Here is a 14679-nt window from a genome sequence, read left to right on the forward strand (position 1 = left end):
ATAAATATCTCAATATGAAAATACTAATAAAATTTCATTGATTAACTTCCATCGCTTACACTACACTGCACTTCCTATATACATTTTAAGCAAGATTGTATCTGTTATTCCATATTTCCCCCATACAATCTCACACAAATATTCTAATCAATAGGTTTTCTAAATCTTTCATAAATCTATTCTAAACACAACCAATGCCTTACATTTAATCGTTGTCTACATAAACTGATACTCCTTGAACCCCATACCCCACCGTCCACAGAGCATTTTCTATCACACCAATGGGACACAGCACACACACCCTCTGTCATAATCTCATTGCTGAGCAACCATGTGCAGAGCTCAGTGGAGTGGGAAGCCAGCCAACGAGAAGAGTCCCTGAGGTGTACTTGCCTGGAGGCAGAGGCAGCATCCAAAACCAGGTCCAGTCCTAGGGGCAGGCAAACTGCAATCCATGTATTCAGATGGTCCGGGAGTCAGGGAATCTGATGATCATGGGGGTCAAGGGTCAAGATGAGCAGGAAGCAGTAAGGTAAGACCCGGAACTAAAAGCATTGTTACCATTGACTGCTGCTGGAAGCTCTGCTTAAGAAGGCTGAAGCTAGCTGGTTCTCATCAGCACCACCTCCTCTGTGACTTTGAAGGCTGATCAGAGGCAAGTGGAATCACCCTGCCTTCTCCCCCTTCAGGCTTCTGTTCCACCATCCTGAGAAAACCCCTTAATCCACAGATCGTGAAGCTGAGGCTCCAATACTTTGGCCACCTCATGAGAAGAGAAGACTCCCTGGAAAAGACCCTGATGTTGGGAAAGATGGAGGGCGCAAGGAGAAGAGAATGACAGAGGACGAGATGGTTGGACAGTGTTCTCAAAGCTACCAGCATGAGTTTGACCAAACTGTGGGAGGCAGTAGAAGACAGGAGTGCCTGGCGTGCTCTGGTCCATGGGGTCACGAAGAGTCGGACACGACTAAATGACTAAACAACAACAAAAGAGCTCTTGCTACAAGGATGGCTGAATATTAGAGCACATGAACAGAACTGCCATGTGGCAGTGAAGACCACAAAGAAGGCATACTTTGTGGCCTCCATTGAAACCTGACATACAACTCACTGGGATTCGTCAAGGTGGTATTGAAGACTGTTTCCCTTAGAGATGGTGATATTGGAATGAAAGTTCAGCACTGATGTTGCCTATGTTTCAAGGCTGGACTCTATTGTTATATGTTTATCAAGTTTTAAAAGGACCAGGCCATAGTTTAAGCCCTGACATATGAAACTAAAATGTAGTCTGCATGTTTATGATGTAAGTCCCATTGAAATACGAAACACCTGCTTCAGCCTTGCACATGCTTTCAAGATCAGGAGAAAATACACAAATTGCAATGAGATATAGTCTAGAAAATATAGCTTGGTGAATACTCCACCCCGCTGGACGCTTCAGCGGTAGGTAATATAATCCTCAAGAGACAGGCTGAAACCCTACGCACAGTTGGTGGAGAGAGTAAGTTTGACTGAATATAGCGGGACTTACTTGGTCCTGCAAAGGATTGCACTAAATATCCACCAGCCGTTTCCCCTTTTAACTGATCAACTCCCCAGATAAAGAGTGAGTACAATGGAGCAATTAACAAAAGGCCTCCATTCATTTGTTTTTGGCAATGTCACAATAAAACCTCTGGGGTGTCTAAAATATTAAAAACTCTGGAACAGGGCACGTCACCGTTGCATTATTTTCTGTGAAAGAATGAATTGGTTTTATTTTTCCTCCCCCCGCCTTGTTATCTCAGCTGGAATATATGCACTTGACATATGGACATTTTGGATGCAAAAATAAAGAAGCAGTAAAGCTTCAATCACATGGTAATTTTGGAAGTAGACCAGGAGCTAAAGTGCCTTCCTAATAAGGCAAAATCGCTTTGGTTGCCCAAGCATAAATTTGCCTTGTCTATCCAAGTTTCAATAAACATTTGGCATAATTTTCTGACATGGAAAGAAAGGCTGGTTAATGGAGTTCTTGCCTTCCTCTCCTGCTCCCCCAGGGGGAAGCCAGCTGAAGTGGCCAACTACTAACAATGAATAGGTTGGTAGGGAAGAAGTAGTAAAGGCATATCGCCTTTATTATATTTGAAAGCCAAAATTATTAATTGAGGAAACACACAAAGCGTCTGCAGCTGCATGTAGCTCAAAAAGGTTTTTCGCACAGTGGGACTTTTTTAGTTTAAGGAAGATTTGCAGGATAGGTATGGAAAACAAAACAGAAGCACAGCTTCCCCTGTGACTTAGGGTACAGTTGATGCAATACAGGTTGGAAGAAGAAGAAAATCCAGGGGAGGAAAAGCTGAGAAGCAATGAGGGGAAATGAACAGCAGAATTGTGGTGAGTAAAACATTGGTGGGGGGGGGCAACTGCTAAGAGTAAAGTTGTAAGGGGGAGAATGAGAGTGGAAGGCAAAAGTTTGAAGGGAAAAGACAAGAAAGTATTCGTTTCTTTCACAAGGTACTTCCGAAATGTTCAAAAACCAAGGTACAGCTTCTGATTGGTGCAGGTGCCCCAGAAACAACAGCCGACAGCCACATCAGACATTCGGCTTCCGAAAAACGTTCAAAAACCAGAACACTTACCTCCGGGTTTTCAGAGTTTGAGAACCAAGGCATTTGAGAACCAAGATACCACTATATTCAAGCATGCTGAAGCGTTGCGGTGAGATCATCAAGACTGACCTCACTGATGTTGTGGGTGGGAGTAATTGGATAGCCACAACAACCCGATTGGTGGTCCCTCAGTTGCTGGGGTAATTCTGGCCAATCGGATTGCTTCATGCATTACCTGAGGGACCAATATGTACCACTGCACATTGTATTGAGCTTCCTCTTTTTACCTCGTGCATCGGATCACCTGCCCACCCTCCATATATTTAGGGTTCATTATGACATTGCTATGCTGTTGTGGGTCGTCTGAATTTTCCCGTTTGCCTGATTGGCAGGTGCCACTTGGGTTTCGCCTGCTGCATAGCAAATCGTCACAACTTTGTAAGATTTGGTGGTTAGGCATTGGTTCAATGTGGAGGGGAGGTTGTCACACCTGCCCCTCCAATGCATGAGAGGGTATTCTGTTAAAGGAATCCAGGGGCTCGGCTTGCTTTTGTCTGATCCCCTTCCAGGGGTTAGGGCCATGCCAGAGCCCCTGGGAGCATTTGGGGTGAGCTTGAGTCTGAGCCTGGTCCAATGCTCCCCCACAATGTTTACCTGTACTGACCTCTGCCAGTGTCCAGTTGTCAGTGCTGCCCTGCCAGTGCAGCTAGTCAGGAACCAATGCCTAAGCCAGCGGTTCTCAACCTGTGGGTCCCCAGATGTTGTTGGACTACAACTCCCATCATCCCTGAGCTCTGGCCTTGCTAGCTAGGGGTGATGGGAGTTGTAGTTCAACAACATCTGGGGACCCACAAGTTGAGAAAGGCTGGCCTAAGCAAACAACTCATGATCTGTAATCAAAAAAGTTGTGGCCAAAATTATGCCAATAACCTTAAACTAAATTCTGTGTCAATTGTGTCTTTATTATGGGGGAGATCTTGGGATCTTAACATGCAAAGAAGAATATTTGTGTGTGTTTTCTAGGACTAATGACAAATTAAAATGGAGCCCCCCCCCCACTTGCTGCCTGCTCCTAGAATCATAGAGTTGGAAGAGACCACAAGGGCCATCGAGTCCAACCCCCTGCCAAGCAGGAAACACCATCAGAGCACTCCTGACATATGGTTGTCAAGCCTCTGCTTAAAGACCTCCAAAGAAGGAGACTCCAACACACTCCTTGGCAGCAAATTCCACTGCCGAACAGCTCTTACTGTCAGGAAGTTCTTCCTAATGTTTAGGTGGAATCTTCTTTCTTGTAGTTTGGATCCATTGCTCTGTGTCCGCTTCTCTGGAGCAGCAGAAAACAACCTTTCTCCCTCCTCTATGTGACATCCTTTTCTATATTTGAACATGGCTATCATATCATACCTCCTCTTCTCCAGGCTAAACATGCCCAGCTCCCTTAGCCGTTCCTCATAAGGCATCGTTTCCAGGCCTTTGACTATTTCACTTTCATTGTACATACCAAAGTTGAAATAATATAAATAATATAACCTGGGTACAATTAAATAGAACTTAATTTAATTGTACCCAGGTTATATTGTTTATATTATTTCTTAAATTTAGATCTTGCACACATATAAAACAGTATAATTAAAACTTCTGGAAAAAAGTTAAAAACAACATTCTAAAACACACACAAAAACAACTCATTAAAAACAGACTGCATTTTATTGTCAGCTTAGGGCATCTACCCATTACAACATTTTGGAAGTATATTCCCTTTGCACTGGTGGTTAAGGCTTGCCAAAATTGCTGGTGCTCAAAACTCCTTCTGGTTTCAGCTCAGTCGTAAAGCTCTTCCTACAAGCCGTGTGTCAGCTGCACCTCCTTGTTCCTACACTACAACTAAAATAAAACAACTCGAAAAATGTTTCTCCAACTTTTCATTTCTGCAGATGTTCTCAAGTTGTTCTTTTAAAGGAGTCAATATAAAAGGAGAACGTACCGAATTCTACTGACTTCATCGTGAGGAGTAACCATACCAATCACCCAGACAGTGAAATCAAATATTTTTCGGGGGGGGGGGGTGTGTGAGGGGACTCCTGCACTGCTTGCAAACCTTCAGGCACAATCTGTTGATCATTTCTTATAGATTGATGACTCTGTAGGGTATGACTCATGGGATGCAGTACTGAGTTGTTCAAATAACTTTCTCAAGGCCACAAAATGAATCCAAGGCAGATGTGGGATTTTTTAACCCAGGCCTCCCAAAAGCAAGCCCAATTTCACAATTCAATTTATGCTAGCAAAATTCACTTCCTAAGTAAGACAAACAACATTACTGCAGAAGTCCCATGCATATAATCGGCCAAGTAAACTCCAATACGAGGAACAGACTTGGCATATGGGAAGGGCTGGTTATATGATGTTGTATTGCATTGTGTTATGGTATATTCATGTACCACCTTTTGGCCTAATGCCCAAACTACATTCAGATGTGAACACCACATTATATTAAAAAAAAACCCCCACACAACTTAAGGAAGTCCAGGAGGAAGTCTCCATAACAGCGAAATATCTAGAAGCCAAGTTATGTGATGAATGGTTGGAGGAATGTTGTTTGCTTAGTTGGAGAAGAGAAGAGTGAGGTGTGACATAAGAGCAGTTTTCATGAAGGGCTGTCATGAAGAAGATGAAACAGACTTATTCTCTGTTACTCCAGAGGGAAAGACTAGAACCAATGTTTGGAAAGTTGCCGGGGAAGCAGATTTCAGCTAAGTATTAGAAGAAACACTGTTGAACAGTAGCAAAGAGTGCATTGGGAATGGTGGGATCTTTCACTGGAGATATTTCTGGGGGGGCTGGATGGCTATTGTCCATGGATGCTGTGGTGGCATCACGAATTGCAGGCCCTATACTGAGTTAGTTGGCTTATACAAGATGACAAGATGGAAAACTTTTGGGGAAAGTGTATTTCTGAGGTTTGATGGCTCATAACACCTGATTGGCTCTCTAAACACTCATGCTCATTAGCTACATTCAAATGAAGGAAAGCTACTGCATATCAACCTAAGCAAGCTGTGCTTCCCTTTTCTGGTTTTTTGGCTATAGCTTTTGATAGTATACAGATAATGGAACAAACTTTGCTGCATTGTTGTTGTTTAGTCGTTTAGTTGTGTCCAACTCTTTGTGACCCCATGGACTAGAGCATGCCAGGCACTCCTGTCTTCCACTGCCTCCTGCAGTTTGGTCAAACTTACGCTGGTAGCTTCGAGAACACTGTCCAACCATCTCGTCCTCCATCATCCCCTTCTCCTTGTGCCCTCAATCTTTCCCAACATCAGGGTCTTTTCCAGGGAGTCTTCTCTTCTCATGAGGTGGCCAAAGAATTGGAGTCTCAGCTTCAGTCCTTCCAGTGAGCACTCAGGGCTGATTTCCTTAAGAATGGATAGATTTGATCTTCTTGCAGTCCATGGGACTCTCAAGAGTCTCCTCCAGCGCCATCATTCAAAAGCATCAATTCTTCAGCGATCAGCGTTCTTTATGGTCCAGCTCTCACTTCCATACATCACTAATGGGAAACCCATAGCTTTAACTATACAGACCTTTGTTGGCAAGGTGATGTCTCTGCTTTTTAAGACGCTGTCTAGGTTTGTCATTGCTTTTATCCCAAGAAGCAGGCGTCTTTTAATTTCGTGACTTCTGTCACCATCTGCAGTGATCATGGAGCCCAAGACATGCATTACATTGTTGCATTACATTCTCCATTAAATTATAATACTGTATTTATCACTGTAAAGTAACATCAGACATGTTAGTCTGGCTGTGTTCTGACTGTTCTGCACACATACACCATGAGAAGTAAATCTGTTTTTTGCTATGGCCTTTTGTCTCTTGCTATGTTGCGCATCTGGTAAAGAGGTAAAATTCCAGCATTTGCCATGAAGTGGGATATAGCAATGCAATGCTGTTGTTTTTTAGTGTGGTGTCTGCCCTTGAAATTTTATCTGTATCTTCCAGAAACATAGCTTGTGCGTGTTCCAATAAAGGACTGGATGGCTGATCTTGCATAGAGATAGATTTATCATGACATGGATGTGAGCCTGCAATGCCATGGGCTTTTCAGATTCGGTTTCAATGTCTTTCTTCACTGATATCCGACACCAGAAAGGTACCATTTACCCTCATATTTTCACAATTTAATTAGTTGTTAATATACTGGGATAGGAGGAGATGAAACATCAGTGCAGAAGACAGTGTCATCATTCAAGTTCCAACTTTCTATACACAAAAAACACCTGGGACCAAAAGAAAAAGAAAACCCACCTTAAAGAAAATCAGCTGATTTTTACATGATCCAGTGGTGCAGGTTTAAGTGTCTGTGTTTGGTTTGTGAAAATCAATAAGAGTTGGGAGAACATCCCAAGAAATCCCTTGGTTTTTGCTACTGGCATGGTTCCATGTCCCAGCTACAGTGAAAGTATTGGGATTTAAAACCAACCAACCGTTTGCAACAAAAACTGATCCAGGAAAGCTGCCTTAAGTGTGGTATTCAGGTGCAATACATATTTTACAGAGCAATCCATATCTGCTTTTCACCAGGCTGGGGGCAGGGGGAGTGAACTTGGTGAAGGAGCTCGAAACTGCCAATCTTTCACCAGCCAGCACCTGCTGAGTGATGCCAGGGCAGATCTCCTCCTGCCAACTCCAAAACAGGGCTTGCTGGGTTGGCCTGGAGTCTATTGTATTGCGAGTCAGTCCTGCTGCCATCAGATGATGGTGTCAGGCCTGATCTGGGTCCAATCACTGCTCTAGCTTCCAGCTGATGTCACAATCTGCCTGCCGCTCCACCTTCTACCATGACCACAGTGTATAGCATGGCTGTGGATGTGGTTAGAAAATCATCCCCCTCACAAAACCCCCAATTTGTTTTATGCTTTTCAGGAATCTGTGCTAGTGACATAGCTACTCCCCTCTACACTCCAGATTCGGCATCAGCCATTGTTCATAGCTCTACTAAAATGTCCTATATTTAATAATATAATTAATGATCTACATCAATTATACCTCTTTTGTTTCTCTTATCTAAGGTGCAGGTGTGTCATTTACATTGCAGATTAATATTTGCTATAGTGGATTGTCAATCTGAGTTTCTGTCATTCATCAACACCGCCTCGGGCAATCTTCAACGGGTTCTTTCCTTAGCAGGTGAGATTCTGCCTGCTATGTCACAGGCATTCTAACATCTCACTGACTGTTAAGACAGTAGAAATGGAATAGTAATTGGGCAACAACTTCCTCCTCAGAAAGGTAGACGTGGTTCCGACTTTTTGCACTTCCATATATGGGACATAACTTTGGGAAGACTTTTTAATATATAGCACTGAGTCTTCAAAACCCATTTACCCTAAGAAACATATGAACAGCTCAGCTCTATGCATATTTATTCAACAGCAAGTTCCAATGAGCTTAATAAGAATTATTCCTATTATGAAAATGTGCTGAAGATTTCAGCCTTATCTCTCTCCCCCCCCCATTGCATATTGCCCCCCTATTCAGAAAGTTGTGGCTGTCAAGTGTTTCTTTCCCCGGAGTCTGCTCCCGGGTACTTCATTTGAGTGGACCCCACATGGCAGTTGCAGTCTTAGCCTCCATGAATATTTTTACTGAAATAGGTAAAGGTAAAGGGACCCCTGACCATTAGGTCCAGTCATGACCGACTCTGGGGTTGCGGCGCTCATCTCGCTTTATTGGCCGAGGGAGCTGGCGTACAGCTTCCAGGTCATGTGGCCAGTATGACTAAGCCACTTCTGGCGAACCAGAGCAGCACACGGAAACGCCATTTACCTTCCCGCCGGGGCGGTACCTATTTATCTACTTGCACTTTGGTGTGCTTTCGAACTGCTAGCTTGGCAGGAGCAGGGACCGAGCAACGGGAGCGCACCCCGTCGCGGGGATTCGAACCGCCAACCTTCTGATCAGCAAGTCCTAGGCTCTGTGGTGTTGGTAAAAAATAGTGCCCCCCCCAAAAAAAACCCACACCTTACTTCTACTACTACCATGGCTATTGAGTGGATTGTACCAAAGGTTCCGGCTCTGGAAATTTATTCTCATTGAACATAGCACTTTCGAGTCAGTGATTTTATTCAGGGCTGTTGCAAGAGAGAAAAGGGTTCAAGTTCTGCTTGTGAAAAATCACTCCCATTGTGTTCCATGTGCTTCCTCTCAAGGAAGTATGCACAGGGCTGCATTTGTCTTGTTCACACATTAATATTATTATTGTTCCTCTCATCATCAAATGCATTGCCTGCCCTTCTCCAGAAGGTCCCCAGGTGAACCACCACTGTTTAAAATTTAGAATTAAAAACAGACCATATTACATTCACAAGAATAAGGTGGGCCCCTGAAATCACATATCTCAGTTGTCAAAAGCAAAGGTAAAGAGATGTGTCTTCAGCATTGGCCAAAGGTTGTACAGTGAAGAAGTCAGATACAGTAGAACCTCGAGTTGCAGACGTAATCATGGAGGAACGTCTGCAACTCAAAGCGTTCGCATACAGAAGAGCGCGCTTGTGGACGTGCGACTGGCAAACCTGGAAGTAGCCCATTCCGGTACTTCCGGGTTGCCGCGGGATGCAACTTGAAAAGACGTAACCTGAAGTGGACGCAACATGAGGTATGACTGTACAGCTTTGTAGGGAGAGCATTCGACAGCTACGGGGTTGCTACTACCACGTATCTTCTGAGGGAGGTGAAACTACCAAGAGGGCCTCCTCTGCTGATGTTAATACCTGAGGGGGTCTGTCAGGAAAGAGGGAGTCTTTGAGATACTTAGGGCCTAAGTCAGTTGAGAGCGTTGAATGTGAGCACCATGAACTGGGCCCATATTACCCTGAACACAGGTACAAGCTACACATCTATAAAGGTTTGTGTGAAAGAGTGCACAGTTGTTGTATCTGTGTACACTCACTGAATGTAGCACGTGAACACCCCTGTTGTTATCTCACAAACAAAAGTGCGATGGGTGTTTGGTTCCAAGGGATTGCACTATACAAAGGGGGGAAAGAAGTTAACGAAAAGCACAATCCAAGCTATTTGGAAGCTATGAAAGTATTCACTGCAGCCCTGAGTCAAGCACTCCTTCCAACTTTATTTAAGAGTATTTTTGTATTGAATTCTAATCACCATGTTTCTCACCTCCTAACCTGCTTGGGAAATAAATAACATGCTTCCAAAGCACAGGCACCGAGAAAAATTTGCCAATTGTCCATTAGAGGATTATACTTTTGTGGTAGCTGTCATTAGTTGCCCTGTTCTCTGGTTCCTTTCTAAGTGATGTGACATTTCAAAATTGATAAATTGTTGCGAGCACATGTATGCACCATGTTGCCTTGGTTCGTTTGTTTTCAAGCATTACCGAAAAGAAAGAGCTTGATTATTATTAGTTTTTTTAGTCTTTTTTTATTTCTGCGTGCCTACAAAATAGCCCAATAACAAACATTAGTACAGATGGAAAGCCTCAGAACCATTCTTCACAAATGAATGGATTCTGATTATGGGAGCTTGGCTGTTTTGGGAACAATACAGCAGGTTTATGAAAGATTATGTTGCCTCAGTTGTCTGTGAAGTTTTGGCATTTGGTCCTGATTCTGTTTTTTGTTTGTTTTTGCCTAAGCCTTTGGAGAGCTTATTTGAACAGGAAGCCTTCCATGGCACCACAGCCTTATTGGGCCTATTGATTTATGAATTGCCTTTCTGATTTGAGACTAGATACACTTGCAGTAGAATGAGATGGGAGAATGGACTGTGATTGTTCAGACTAGGTGGGGTCTTGCCACATTTTAAAACGATCCCTGCTGTAAAAACAAGTATCCAATCTACCTGCAAGTTGAAGCAACCACAGAAGGGAAAATGATGTACTACAACTTTTCCCCTGATGTGCTTCTTTCTAATTGTCAGAATATTGTTACATGGTGGAACATTTTCTTTTAAAATAATAATAATATGTGAACCCTGTTTTCAATCTGGCTAGTTTAGTCCACTACCTCATTCTGCTACACGTGTAAAGCAGTTCTAAGGCTAAATGATCAATGTATTTATTTCATTTGTAGCTGGCCTCCTCCACAGGGAAGTGTTGCCACTGCTATAACAAACGAATTGTGTTAGAACTGTTCAGTGGAATCAATAATCTGGACCTTGTGTAGATATATATGAGCTTTCCCCACCAAGAATGAGTTTCAAAGTTTTACTGCATAGCAGTCTTAAATACTAGTTACATAACATGAACAAAAAAACAGAGTAACATATTGCAAACAAGTAGTGCGGTTCAGTCCTTTAACTGCCTTATGCAGTTTTGAAAACTTTCTTCTCTTTGGTCCCAGAGAGAGATCCTAAGCTCATTCATCATTACAGGGAGTTGCATTGAGAGTTGGAGTCGAACTATATTTGGATGGTCATATGTTCTCCATTCTTGATATATAATCATAACCATATATTTTTATGTTGGATGGTTGATCTCCTCTCTCTGATCCCAGAGAGAGATCCTGGGATTTTAAAGTATCATGTGCACTAAAAGAACCATATATATTGGTGTGAGGAACCTGTGGAACCCCCACCCACCCCTTCTGGTTTTGCTGGACTAAAATTCCCATTATTCCACCATGCTGGCTGGTGTTGATGAGAGTTCAAGTCCAACTACATTTAGATGGCCATGTGTTCTCCACCCTTGATATATCACTATAACCATATATTTTTATGTTGGATGGTCAGTCTCTCTCCACAGTGATTGATATTTGTACAGCCGCCATCAGCTAAGGTCCTTACTTATATGAGATATAAACCCAATCTCAGACTGGCACACATGTTTGCATGCAAATGCATCTACTGTACATTGGTATAAGCATCAGAGTACACAGTGCTAACCTTAACAATGTTTCCTCTCCTGGATATTTGTATTTCATTGTAACACATATATTGCAACTGCAGGTTTACAGAAGGCCTCCACGTGCCAGTGCAGATGTTCCCCAGTAAGGATTTTGATAAAATTCGCGTCGTTCAAAAAGAAGTTCTCTACTCCCAGTTTAAAATGCAAATGGTTAAAATGGAAATATCCCAGCTGATTATAGATGGCATTGATATAGCTGTTTATAGACAGCTATAAAGAAGTGAGGCAAGGGCAGTGACAGGATAGATATTTTTTTCCCTCAGTGATAAGATAAACCTGCAAGCGAGCCTACCAAACACAAAACCCACCTTTGTCAGACACTGCATAATCCCACACAATACTGCTAGAGCATGACTTTGGTGACAGAATTTCTGGATTCAATAGAGAGATGAACACTATGCTGATGACCTTGTGTTGGTTAGTGCAAAGTTTCCGTCTTTTTGTGTGTCCAAATGTTCTGTTTTCTGCATAAATGTGGAAAATGTGGCAGCAAAAGCAAAGCTGCCCACAGTTTTGCTAAATATCCTCAAATGTGTGATCAATGAGGACACAGGCCACCAACCTAGACAGCTTTAAAGGGGGTTTAGAAAAATCCATTGAGGGTGAGGCTATCACAGGTCCTGATGATTCCAATATCACAACCAGTATGCCTCCGAATACCAGTTGCTGAAATTGTGAGTGGGAGGTGCTCATGATCTGTGTTCTGGGTTTGTTCCCCACGAGGACATCATGTTGGGCTAGGTAGGTCTTTGGTTTGATCCAGCAAAACTCTTCTTAGGTTTTTATGACCTCTCCAGGGCCAGATTTAGGTTTGATGAGGCCCTAAGCTCCTAAAGCTAATGGGGCCCTTTATATGTCCCCCTGTCCTTTGTTAACAAATTGTCACTGTTTTTTGTGTTGAATATATGCTACAGTAAATGGTAATTTATGGACCTAATAGGTATCTAAAGCCATTTGCACATAACAAAATATGTATTTTATCAAAGTAATTGTGGAACTGAAATACAATTAAGAAGAAGTATATTAATAGTGAAACACAATTAAGAAGAGGTACCGATATATTAATAGTGAAATAAATATTAAGCTCTGACTTAAAATGATTTTTTATTCATAACAAACTTAATAATGCAAACACATTGGCATTTGGCAATAACGAAAGTTCCTTTACAATTTACAAAGACTCATAATCTAGTCTCTCAAAACTTGCTATAACATGAAATAATAATAGGTGTAAATATATGATGCAAACTACTAATCATTATAAATAGCAGAATGTAGGCACCCTATATATAGAAATAAGCAAACCAGTGATATTTTAAGGAGCAGGCTAGCAGGCAGGGCCCATTACTTACATCATAGGAGCCTACAAAACACAAAACGCTGTTTGTAGGTTTTATTTTATTTGATTTTTATCTTATATTTTGGAAATGTACATCCAGTTTTTCCCCTTTAATTTTTTTGGGGGCCCCCAAGAGAGTGGGGCCCTAAGCTATAGCTTGTTTAGCTTATATGTAGATCGGGCACTGGATCTCTCTCAAAAACTGTTCTGATAGCCTGTCTCCAATTGATCATAAATCTGATGCATACATATTTGTTAAAACCCTGAAATGGAAATATGGCTGATAAATACGACACAGTGGAATGGGTCCGTAAGACAAATTTGCACAGTGTCATGGTTATAACCCCCCCCCCCATCATAAAAACAAGCAATCATAGCAATCATATACGGACAGCATGGTGTGCCACAGACCTTCACAATTTATTGTGTCAAAGGACGTTGTCTAATCCACAGAAGTTCGTACTCCACTCACGGGCTCCTTCTTGAATTTTTCGCATTGCAAAAATAATGTCCAATAAAAACTATTTTCAGTGATATAGTGCTATATTTCACCTTACAGTCCTTTGTAGCTTGTAGCTGAGCTGAGTTTGTAGCTGAGCTAGATAAACGTAGAAATAGATTATGTTGATCACTGTCAAAGTTAGATGAAATAATTGTATCATATAATAATTCATTGGCAAAAGACTTGTGTCACCTACTAATCAATATCCAAGGTAAGTAGCTAACCCAGGGGTCAGCAAACATTTTCAGCAGGGGGCCAGTCCACTGTCCCTCAGACCTTGTGGGGGGAATGGACTGTATTTTAATAAAAGCACACATTCTACTCATGTAAAAACACCAGGCAGGCCCCACAAATAACCCAGAGATGCATTTTAAATAAAAGGACACATTCCACTCATGGACCATCCGTGGGCTGGATTGAGAAGGCGATTGGGGTGAATCCAGCCCCCGTGCCTTAGTTTGCCTACCCATCAGCTAACCTGTTCCAAAAAAACAGATGGCATCCAATCCTATCATGCATGAAAATCTCCTTGTGTTTGAGTAATGGTCTTGTGAATATGGATATCTGAGGAATTCAGTCTTTGAAGATTCCAATATGAACTGACCTTATCACCAGCTCCTGAACTAATGTGCAGATCAGAAAGGAGCTGTCCACTGAATTTTTCATTCCTGCAAATGTTGTCTCACAGCCCCTAGCTTGAAAAATGTCGAAAAAGTATGTTTTTTAAAAGCATTTTTTGAGGCGAAAAATTAAATTGAAAAAGGAAACAGTTTAAAAATGTGTATTTTGAGAGAATACACTGGGGGGGGACTGGGTGCAAATTAATGTGACGATGTGATGTAAACACATTTGAAAGCGACATGGACTGAAAATAGATTGATTTGTTCATCCCTGCATGTAAGCTAACCCACAAGGAAGATGTTTTCACTCTGTGACAATTAGCTATTCTGGTCAGTAATAATTCATCTGTAATTTCTCAGCTGAGTTGCCACCTGAATGAACCATTACTTTATTTCTAGTAAGTTAGACCCTCTATTACAAATCTTCAGGTTACTATTCCGTGTTTATCAATTTGCTCAATGCACAAAAATGATAATGTGTGCTGTGTATCGAAGAGTGTCTAGGCTATTAGGAAGAGATGAAATCCTTTTTAGAAACGCCAACAACTACTGCTTTAAATTGGAATGAATTTCTACAGGGCACGCATATAAGTTAAGCTAAAGTTAATTTAGTTTGGCAGATAGAATATGTAGGAAAATCATCTAAATTTAAGTTTGCATTAATGCAGTTCTTCAAACTTTGTGCATAAAAGTATGAATAA

At 41.9% G+C, this 14679-nt stretch overlaps 1 long non-coding RNA gene across 2 annotated transcripts in view; it reads left to right on the plus strand.

Moving 5' to 3' along the window:
* The first annotated feature begins 351 nt into the window (after window positions 1-351).
* The window catches only part of LOC310685725, a 39181-nt gene continuing 24853 nt past the window's right edge, over window positions 352-14679 (plus strand). For both annotated transcript variants that reach the window (XR_014515435.1, XR_014515436.1), the window contains exons 1-3: window positions 352-532; window positions 6594-6744; window positions 7664-7781. This is a non-coding gene — a long non-coding RNA (uncharacterized lncRNA). The remainder of the gene's footprint in view (window positions 533-6593; window positions 6745-7663; window positions 7782-14679) is intronic.

This window comes from Podarcis tiliguerta, assembly GCF_965153285.1.
Source record: "Podarcis tiliguerta genome assembly, chromosome: 9".
NCBI classification, from domain to species: domain Eukaryota; kingdom Metazoa; phylum Chordata; class Lepidosauria; order Squamata; family Lacertidae; genus Podarcis; species Podarcis tiliguerta.